The sequence below is a fragment of the Pteronotus mesoamericanus genome, unplaced genomic scaffold (genome assembly GCF_021234165.1).
Source record: "Pteronotus mesoamericanus isolate MK-2021 breed Mesoamerican mustached bat unplaced genomic scaffold, CSHL_Meso_final contig_246, whole genome shotgun sequence".
Classification (NCBI taxonomy): domain Eukaryota; kingdom Metazoa; phylum Chordata; class Mammalia; order Chiroptera; family Mormoopidae; genus Pteronotus; species Pteronotus mesoamericanus.
Genome location: NW_026555104.1, coordinates 603,895 through 614,335, shown reverse-complemented (window position 1 = coordinate 614,335; position 10,441 = coordinate 603,895).

The window sequence follows — 10,441 nt, the reverse complement described above, 5'->3', positions numbered from 1 at the left end:
GTTTTTGACACTTTACCCGCCCCCATCTCATCCGTCCTTGCCTGGGCAGAGGGCGGGGTGGGTCCCTGACAGCCATTGTGCCTGAGAAGACTGGGGGGGCCTTTCAGAAGAGCTGACTTGTCAGGGGCATTTGTGTGTGTATGACTTGCAGCTGGGCAGGAAGCTCGCAGACCACAGCTTAGACACAAATAAAGCAGAGGAAACCAGAAGCAGCGCCACTTAGAGCTGTTAGTAAACATTGCTAGGGGCGCTTTAGTGAGGCCCCTGGAAAAGGGACGTAATCGGTCAAGGGTTACAAAATACAGCAGAAGTGACAGCTCAAATGGAAAAAGACAAAGTTCATCCATGGACCTGGCATGTTCCTTGGGGCCCGAATCGCACCAAATCCACATTGTCATGGTCCGCAGTAATTCACCATATTGATAGATTAGTAGCCATAAATGCAGTCATTTAAAAGGTAAAGTAACTATATTCCTTTCTGTTGTCTGAGAGCTTTACACAGACAATCTCATTTAATCATTACAAAATCTCTAGGAGGCATGCAGAGGTATTATTAAAAGTATTTAACAACCAGGAGAGTTATATAAATATGTAACTCAATGTGTGGATTAAAATTTTTAAAATGTATTCCATGACCATTCCAGCTTTATCTCTAAATAACCTAAGCTAAATAACCTAAGTGCAAAGCTCTTAACAAGTGATATAAATTTTCCAGCAAATTGTTAACTGAATCATTAATTCTCATAATTTCCACAGTTTTGTTGATGTTTATAAATGGTTGGTGTGGTCTTTTGAGGCAGGGCTCACTGTCTGGGATGATTTGTTATGAGGAGCTGCCTTGAACTTTTCCAATGAATTTCTTGAAGTTGGTGGCTTTTGAAATTTCTCTTCATGTCAGTGCTATTGGTCATGGTGTTAAATCCTCAACTCCTGATGAAAAGTAACAATGATAAAATTTTAAAATGTCCCAGCCCTTACAATATTGTTTGAAAGTTTTCTATATCCAATATTTCTATTGTCTTATATTTCTAAATCACAAAAATCATTTAATCCACCAGCTTAATTTTATTTATCCTTCCACAGAAGTTCACAAATACCATTTGGTAAAGTGCCAGGATGTAATAAATTTAAATGACTTTAAAATTCATTTATTTTCACTTTTGCCCTTAAGCAACAAATGCATTTTCATATAGTAATTTATTTTTAAATATTATAGTTTTTCACTTGGAAGCGATACTTTATTTTGTTTCGGGGTAAGCAGCCGGCCATGTTTCTTCATTTTTATATAGTACCTTCCACTTTTCTTTCATTCATCTAATTAATCCTGTAATCCAATAAGCATTAAAGTCTGTTAGAACAGCACTCCTTAAGGATAAAGCTCCCTAAAATGTTTCATTTTCCAAAGGTGTTACTATTTCCATTAAAATAATCATTCAGGACTTCAGCATTTCCAAGCTCTACAGCTGCAGCACTGCAAGGTCTGCGTAAGGTCCGAGAGCCTCTGGGTTTCCTGGCCTCGATTCCTGAGCCTTGAGACATGTTACTACTTAATTCTCTCTGATGATGATTTGATGAAAGATGGTAAATAGAAAGTTTATCAGGAAAATACTTTAAATGATTGACATGATTCACATCTTTAGCTCCATCCCCTAGCGATGGAGGATTGGACACCTGAGCACAGGATCCTGAGCAGCAGAGCCTGAGATGGGAGTGATTGGAGTGAAGGGAAGGGGACTGGCAAGTAGGAGAGAACAGGAGAAGAAACTAAGTAAAGATAATTGTTCAGCTGCAGGTGGCCCACTGCCGGCTCCCACGGGTGTGAGTTGTACCATGGGATTTGATCCGTCTTATGGCAAGGGGAGATGGGTTTTTATTTTTTTATCCTCACCCAGGACTTTTTTTTCATTGCGGAGAGAGAGGAAGGGAGAGACAGAAAGAGAGGAAGGGAGAGAGAAGTACCGATACAAGAGAGAAACATCAGATGGTTGCCTCTTCAACACGCCTGGACCAAGAGATCGAACCAGCAACGTAGGTATGTGCCCTGACCGGGAATCGAACTCACAACTTTCTGTTTTGGAATGATGCTCCAGCCAACTGGGCCACACCAGTCAGGGCAAGGGAGCTGGGTTTTTACACCCTCCTCATCATACTGTCATTGGTCACGGGCCTGGGGAGGGCATGTGCACAGAACCACAGAGGCGCCTCTGGACAAGCTGTCCCGCTGCAGAGAGAGCGAGCCGCTCCATGCAGTCTGGAAGAGGGGAGCTGGCCCTGCCCAACAGCACTTGCCCACCAACAAACCAAAGGGTCTAGAAACAGTTTCTGAAATCCTGGCTGAGCCTCCAGGTTTCCCAGACTTCCTCTCTACCCTGCTGTGTACAGAATTCGGCAAATGCTCCATGAAACCTCACTGAAACCACCTCTCAAGCACTGACAATAAAATTTAGATACAGTATTTCAGATGTTCCTTTACCTCTTAAAGGGTTTAAGAGATGAACAAAAACAAATAAGCTGTTTTCAAAGTCTTGGATTTTATGGTTTAAGTAATTTCAAAATACATGTTATGGAAATAGTTGAAGTTTTGGAAAAAAGTGATGAAAGATTTATTGCCTTAATTTATACATTTTCCAAAATTTGTTTTTTTATTTGAATAGTTACATTTTTTTTAATCAAGCAGGGTCATTAATTTTGGTTGCAATGATAAACCCATGCTTTTAAATTCTTTTTTGAAATTCTATTAATTTCATGTCTAAAAATACTTAATTATTTAAAACTATACATTAGATTGTGGTAAAAAATCCTGATAACATTTTCTGAATATTCTTACCTGCTTTATAGATACAATTTTGATTTGAAAACTTTAAGGTTTTTTATGATCTCAAATATGTAAAGCAGATTGAAGTTATTCTTTTCTTTATTTTGTTCACTGAGATTGTAGAATTTATTAGAGCAGTGAGCTTTGCTAAAATATGATTCCCACCCTGATTAAAAAATATTTAGTATTTTAAACTTTTCACATGACATCCTCTGAGTCCCATTTATTCACAACACTACTGAATGTTGTTCCTATTTTTGTTATAATAATCAAATTGTTTTTCATTCCAGAAGTAGAAATCATTGGCTTTATTTTGTATTGTCCCTTGTACCCTGTACAAGGACATCCTCGGCAGTTCTGGTTTGGGCACTATGGCAGAAGATGTCTGGCCTGCAATTCGCTGCTCATCTCCTTTCTTGTCTGTTCCCACAGATTCTGTACTCAGTTGAATAGTGCCCGGCCCCAGGCTTCATATGCACCCAGCTCCTTAGCATGTGAGCTCATCTGGAAATTAGGTCTTTGCAGATGTATCAGTTAAGTTAACATGAACTCATGGTGGTATCCTAATAAAAAGGTGGCTTTGTGATTCCTCATAAGGGTTGGGGCTGACAGGGACCCCAGTAATTTCCCCTTGTTCTCCTATATACAAAGTGGCGTGGGCTGCTGCCCGGGAGGAGGCTCCATCTCCAGGCCCCAGAGTGGTGTCCACTTAGCCTCTCCCCCCTCTCAGGGAAGGGGCTACTGAGGATCCTGGGAAGATGGCGTCAGTTCACAGGCCGGCTCTGGTCTCACCCTCCTTCTCCTGATTCTTCTTTAGACTTGCTTCACCTGCAGCTGGGAATAGGGAGTTTGATGTCCATGCCTGGCCTGGGCTGGTTGAGGGCCACTGTTCAAGAACTACGCCACGTGAATGGATTCACTGGGGTCTTCCCTGCCTCCCTGAGTTTGTCGTGCCCTCATCTAGAGTCTTCCAAGGATCAAAGGGAAGGATCTAGCACTTACTGATGGGATAGCCAGGGGTCAGCCCATCAGAGGGGCCAGCCCACTCCATCCTCATAACGCTGGGTGTTGCTGTGTTTCACAGACGAAAGGTGGTTCGGGAACAGAGCTAACTCTCCAGCTGGTAGACGCAGATCTGGGATACTAACCAGAAGGCCTGGCCGCACCCAGCTATGGCAGATTGTCTTTAGGAGACTAAGCCACCTCTCGCCTCCCCTAGCCATGATCTCTGAGGTGAATATAGGCCCATTGGCAACAGAAAATTCACTTTAGCACGTGCTACAACCTTTATATTCTTGGAAGAAATTTGAAGTGGCACCTACCACACCAGTTAACATCACAATTCCTGCATTCCTATCCAGAGCTGGGTTATGTTGACCTAGAATCTTCCCTCTGGATCTACAGGGTACAAAGCTAGGCTGAGGGCATCCAGGCAGTTTTGCTTGTAATCATGAAAAACTGCAAACGCCTGTTAATTAGTGTGTCCATCGATTGGAAGCTAGTTATTTAAATTATAGGAGTTCCTTACAATGGGGCAGCTTTTGACATCTTTTGTTAAAAAGCTTTATTGAGATGTAATGCACATTACAGAAAATTTAAAGTATACGGTTCAGTGGTTTTTAGTATATTCACAAAGCTGTGTAAGCATCAACACAATCTAATTTTAGAACATATTTATTATCCCCAAAAGAAGTTCTCTGCATCATGAGATATTTTGGAGCCATTAAAAAAGTGAGGTAGTTCTCTATGCATTTAAATGGAAATATATTAATGATGGTCAAAAAATCATGTTGCAGAAAATATGTAACATATAGCCCATTTATTTATAATAGTATATATATTTGTTAAAATATTATATATTTGCTTATTAACTTGTATATGCATAGGGTACTATGTATGGAGAAAGAAATGGGGAAGTGTTAACATTTTTTATATACTATTTTTATACTATACATTTTATATACTTATTTTTACATCAATGGTATATTTCTACTATAAATAATAACCTAAAGTGAAGTAAGCAATGAGGGCATTCAAAGCAGAATAAAAGCTGTTTAGAAGAAGCTGTTGCTGATAAAAAAAATTTGAGAAACAAATGATTTTTTTTGTTTAACCTTCTAATCTTCCATTAGATGGCGCCATTGTCAAATTTCTGTAGTTTCAAACGGGCCTGGGAAAACACCAACCAGTCGATTGTTTCTGCCTATGGCTTTTTATTTTCGCTTGCTTTTCAGTCACTTAAAAAAAAAAGGTAAAGCCACCTTCAGGAATACACTATTACAAGTCAATGAGGATAATGAATTGAAGTACTTATTGAAAGAATTTAGTCATTAGATAAAAAATACTGTCGAATGCATGTAAAGACTGGCACCTGGGGAACAAGTTGCTTTCTCTCAGTTCTGTGAAAAATCACTGCTGATATTCTGATTATCAGAAGTGCAAAATGTTTCTTTAGAATTGTTACTTTAGAATTTTTTATAATTCTGAGTAGGCTGGGATTCCTACCTTTCCACCATCACCTCCGTTATTTTTATTTCGTACATGGCATTACTGGGAAGACTTTTTATCCAAAGTGGCATTTACTAAGTAGTTAATGATTCTTCTCTTTGATAAGTATATAGTTGATTAATTAAAGTTCCTAATAGACAAAGGGGCAACCTGGCTAGATTGATATAACTTCAGCCAAAAGTGGGAGGAACTTGAATTCAGTGGTAAGAGCAAGGGCCCTGGGGTCAGTCCCTGACCAGCTCTAGTGGCTGTGGGCGACTTCCTGTAGTTTTATGGGCCTCATGGGGCTGAACCATAGTGCACATAAATCACAGAGTACTCAACAATAAACGCCAGTTAATATTACTGGCATTTTATTCAACAGGAGCCTCCTCATCCATTGGTAGCCACTTGGGATCTTTCATTGACCCTGAGGAGTCCCAAGTAGGCACTGTTGGTCTGAGTTTATCTTTGGGTTGATCTTGAGACTACTCAGGTGTACTTCTCTTCCTTACTTGAAATGCCCAAATTGCGCCGTTTATAGAGTTGGTGAGCTGAGTAACGGGATTCTTAGCTTTATAGATTCACAAACTGTCCCTGAAGCACTCACTGTTTGGGGGCAGTTTTTGTGAATCCTCTGGTGTGGAAATGGTACCACAGAAGTGAAGAGCTCAGAGAAGAAAGTTGATGAGTCCCTATCATTCAGATGGTGAATTTAAAGAATAGATCATCAGAATTTTGACAGTTGGTCAGAATTTGGTACCTGGATTGCTTAGAGCCAGACCCACCAGCACATGGCTTTGTATGTATAGTTTGCCTGTGAACAACTCAGGAATTAGGGGCACTGCCTCCTGCACAGCAGGAAATCCACGTATAACTTTGGACTCTGCAGTCGGCACTTTGCCTCCAGGGATTCAACCAACCATGGGTAGAAAATTTTATTTTTCATTTTCTGTTGGGAATCTAGGATTGGGAATGCAAAATACTGTTTTCATCCTGCATTTGGTTGAATCTGCAGATGTGAAACCCAGGGATACGAAAGGCCAAGTGTATTTATCGAAAAAAAATCTGCATATAAGTGGATCCTTGCAGTTCAAACCCATGTTGTTCAAGATGCAATTGCATTTACTATGGACAAGTGCAGCTACGCTGATTCTAAAAAGGTAGCTAACATTCTCTTCTTGATCGCAAAATTCTGGGCAAACCCCACAGATGTAGGAAAGTTCATTTTCTTGGAGGAGGTGAAAATCTTCTCATAGCAGAGAGAGGGAAATTTGCCTCTGTTTTTAATGCTATTAGTATGTATGTTGGTGGGTGGGTGTGTACTGACTGGGCTTGCACTTCTTAAGCTAGTACTTACTTGAGAGCACAGAAGTGACATACATACTCATTTGCGTAGCTCCTGTCTAGTCTCTGCATGGCTTGGTCTGCCTAGTTGATGAGGGTTGCGTTGCTGGCAACAACCAGTGAGGGGGTGTAGTGAGGGTAATTTTAGGGTTTGGAGTGTCCAGCCATCAGAGGCTGTGTTTCTGACCTTGGAAAACAAAGCTAAGGTGACTGTTTGGATTTCCTACAGATTACTTCTATGGGTTCCTGGGCTAGTGGGGTGGTTATTATAGATGTGTTTTGCCACGGGTGAGAATGGGAAGGGAGTAGAGAGGGAGCAGAGAGTGGGGAGGAAACGCTGTGTTTAATCAACAAAACTATTGTAGGCACTGGGCTAAATTTAATACCATAAAATCTGCCCATTGTAGCCATAGCTGGTAAGGCTCAGTGGAATGAATGCTGGCCTGCAAACCAAAGGGTCGCTGGTTCAATTCCCAGTCAGGGCGTATGCCTGGGTTGTGGGCCAGGTCCCCAGCAGGGGGTGTCCGAGAGGCAACCACATACTGATGTTTCTCTCCCTCTCTTTCTCCCTCCCTTCCCCTCTCTAAAAATAAATAAATAAAATCTTTATTAAAAAAATCTGCCCATTGTTAGTGTACACTTCAATTACTTTTAGTTAGAATTCAGTTATATTTGAATTTCAGATAAACAACACTTATTTAGTATAAGTATGTCCCATGCAATATCTAAGATATACTTACACTGAAAATACTATTGGGTTGCCCAAAAAAGCCCATTACATTTTTTCCGTATGACGGCTCTAGTAGTGTTTAGTTGTCTTTAACGTCATTCAAAACAATTTTGTTAGATTGTATTGTGACAGTTGTCATATCAGCGTGCATTTAAAAAAAAATCAAAATTGTTGAATTCTTGTGCAGCTATTTTAATATTGAAGATGAAAAAAACATGCAACATTTTCAGTGTGTTATGCTTTATTATTTCAAGAAAGGTAAAAAGGCAACTGAAATGCCAAAAAAAGATGTGTGTAATATATAGGGAAGGTGCTGTGACTGATCAAACATGTCAAAAGTGGTTTGCTAAATTTCTTGGTACTATTGACATTTTGGCCAAATAATTCTTTGCTGTGGGGCTGTCTTATATATTGGAAGATGTTTAGCAGCACCTCTGGCCTCTACCCACTAGAAGCCAGTAGTAGGAGATAGCCGACATACTCAAAATATCCAGATCATTAACACTATTGGTGAAAATGAAAAATGTGTTTTTTATTTTACAGAAAAAACTTAACAGGCTTTTTGGCCCACCCAATACTTGTTACTTAACTGAAATTCAGATTTAACGAATGTCGTGTATTTATTTGCTAAATTTGAGAACTCTCTATTTTATAAATATAGAGTTGTGCAATGATCGCCCCCATCCGGTTCTATTTCTATACCCTCAGAACTTTCATTTTGCCCACTTGCAGTCAATCCCTGATTCCTCAAGTCCCAGGCAACCATGAGTCTGTATTCTGTCTCTGTAGAGTTCAGGAAGGCTGTATTTTTAAGTGGAATGATTCAGCTATTACTTACTTTAAAATCAAAGTTACATGAACAGTTTGGTTTCATTTCTTCAAGCAAAAACACAGCAGAGACTGGCTGCCCAAGGTGGAGCGGTTTGTGTATTGTCATCTGAGTGGCGTCTGGGTTGGCGGGATATAGAACGTTGGGATGCTTTGGTGTTTGTAGACCGCCTGGGTAGCCCAGCTGTGGTAAGACTGAGAGCCCCTTGGCCTGGCGCTGAGAGTGGAGACCCTTTCCAGGCCCAGCCAGGGCAGGGCGGGGGGTTGGGGGCGGTGCTCTCAGGAGATCAGAAGGGACTACTCAAGGACACTGAGTGCTACGCTGGCACAATGCTGGTCCTTGGCCACCTGGGCCCAGTCTTGGAGTGACATAACTAAATATTTCATGCAGTAAAGTGTCAAAGTGACTAACATTGTGTCAGTTGCATAGACAGTAGCTTCAAAAAGCTCTCCATGAATGCGGAGTTCATTTGACACATAGTGCTGACCACTCACTGGGGCCTGGAGCATCGATCTGAGAATGTGCATGAAAGACAGCCCCTGCTCTAAGAAAACTAATTCTTTAGCAGCTAATGTTTACTGAACACTAACCGTGGGCTAGTGTTTTCTAAGTGCTTTATGTGTGTTAACATCTAATCCTCACAAATGCTATAAGGCAGACACTGTCACTTTCTACACCGTGCCTATGAGAAAGCAGAGGTCCACAGAGGTTAAGGAAGTTCCCTAAGGTCACGCAGCTAGTCTGGGCCTAAAAGAGCCTCTTCTTACTGCCAGTTCTGTGCTACCTGACAACGTGGTGTGGTAAGCGCTGTGGAAGCCCGGCAAGCTAGGTGTTTGAGCCCTTGGGAAGCGGGGGCCAGACATCTCCTTGGGGAGTTAACTGACCAAAGAATCAGGGGACAGCGTTCCAAGCAGAGGGAACAGCGTTTGAAAAGGTGAGAAGCAAGAGAATGCGGTGCGATGAAGAGTGACCAACGAGGCTTGGAACAGATGATGTTTCAGAGCATTTAAAAAAAAAACCCCTGGAATTTTCCTTAGGGGAAAAAGTCTGATGTTGGCAAGGCAGAGTCTCAAATGAGAGCTCCGTGACCTGCAGGAGTGGCTTGTGGCAACCACCTTGGCTTGATGAATTGTTTCTGACCCATCACTCTCCCCCACTAGATCTGCCCTTCTGTCATAAAAGGGCTAATAATAGTCTTCGTGCTACGGAGCTCATAATATAACACAATATGGTGGAGGGCATAATGTAAGTTCATGAAACAGAATAACATAGGTGGCATACACTGAAGTTTTACATCAGCACATGGCCACCCATGTGGGACACCTGTGCCTGATGTATGCCTTTAAGTGGGGCCAAAACCTTTTGCCTTCCGGTCTTGGCGGCAGGAGGTTTTCGGTGTTGATTTCCATCTGGTGGAGACCTCTTCTTTCCTCCTGTACCTGTGGTTCTGGAGGGTGCCAGGCGTCTGATCAGCTCTGGGCTTAGGAATATGTTTGCAGGGAACCAGAGGAGGACAAAGTCCTCTTGCTGGGGCTCCCTTGCTGGCTTCCTGGTGATTGATCACTATGGGAACCGAGCTCCCTTCCTCTGGCTGCTCAGTGGTTGCGGGCGCACATTGTTGATGCCAATCCTGCACAGATCAGGAGTTCCTTCCTCTTTCCTGTTGCAGAAATGCCGCAGTCACTGCCGTTGTCACAGAATGGCAGCTCACACCTGAAGAGCTCGAGCTTGGGAAAAACAATCTCATTTGATTCCCTGGGGGTCATGGGAGTCTTCTGGATAAGCGGTGAGGCCTGAGAACAATGCTGGTGTGAGAACAATGGCTGAACTGGGGCCCTGCTTTTCCCTTTCCCTCGGCTCTCCTAGCTACGTTTTAAAAATGGATTTGCAGGCTGTTGCAGGTAATGTTGTGTTAGGTGGGAGAAAACTTAAAGTCCCTTTGGGTGGGCAAAGCCTTCCATGCGGGCAGGGCCCTCTTCTACTGTGGGTACCTACCCACCTGTGGAGACCCCAAGAGAAATCTCTTCTTAGAGAGAAAGGCTTGTGGGTGGAGGGCCTGTGTGGATACAGGAGGAGAGGGAAGACGCAGATGGAGTGGAGGTGCCTGGGGGCGGGGGGCGTTGGTGCTCTGGGCACCCTGCACACCTGCGTCATTGCCAGTCACTTCCGCATTCACAGGACTTCCAGGTGTTGTCAGCTGGAGGTCTGGGGACAGTTGCCCCAGCGCCCAGGC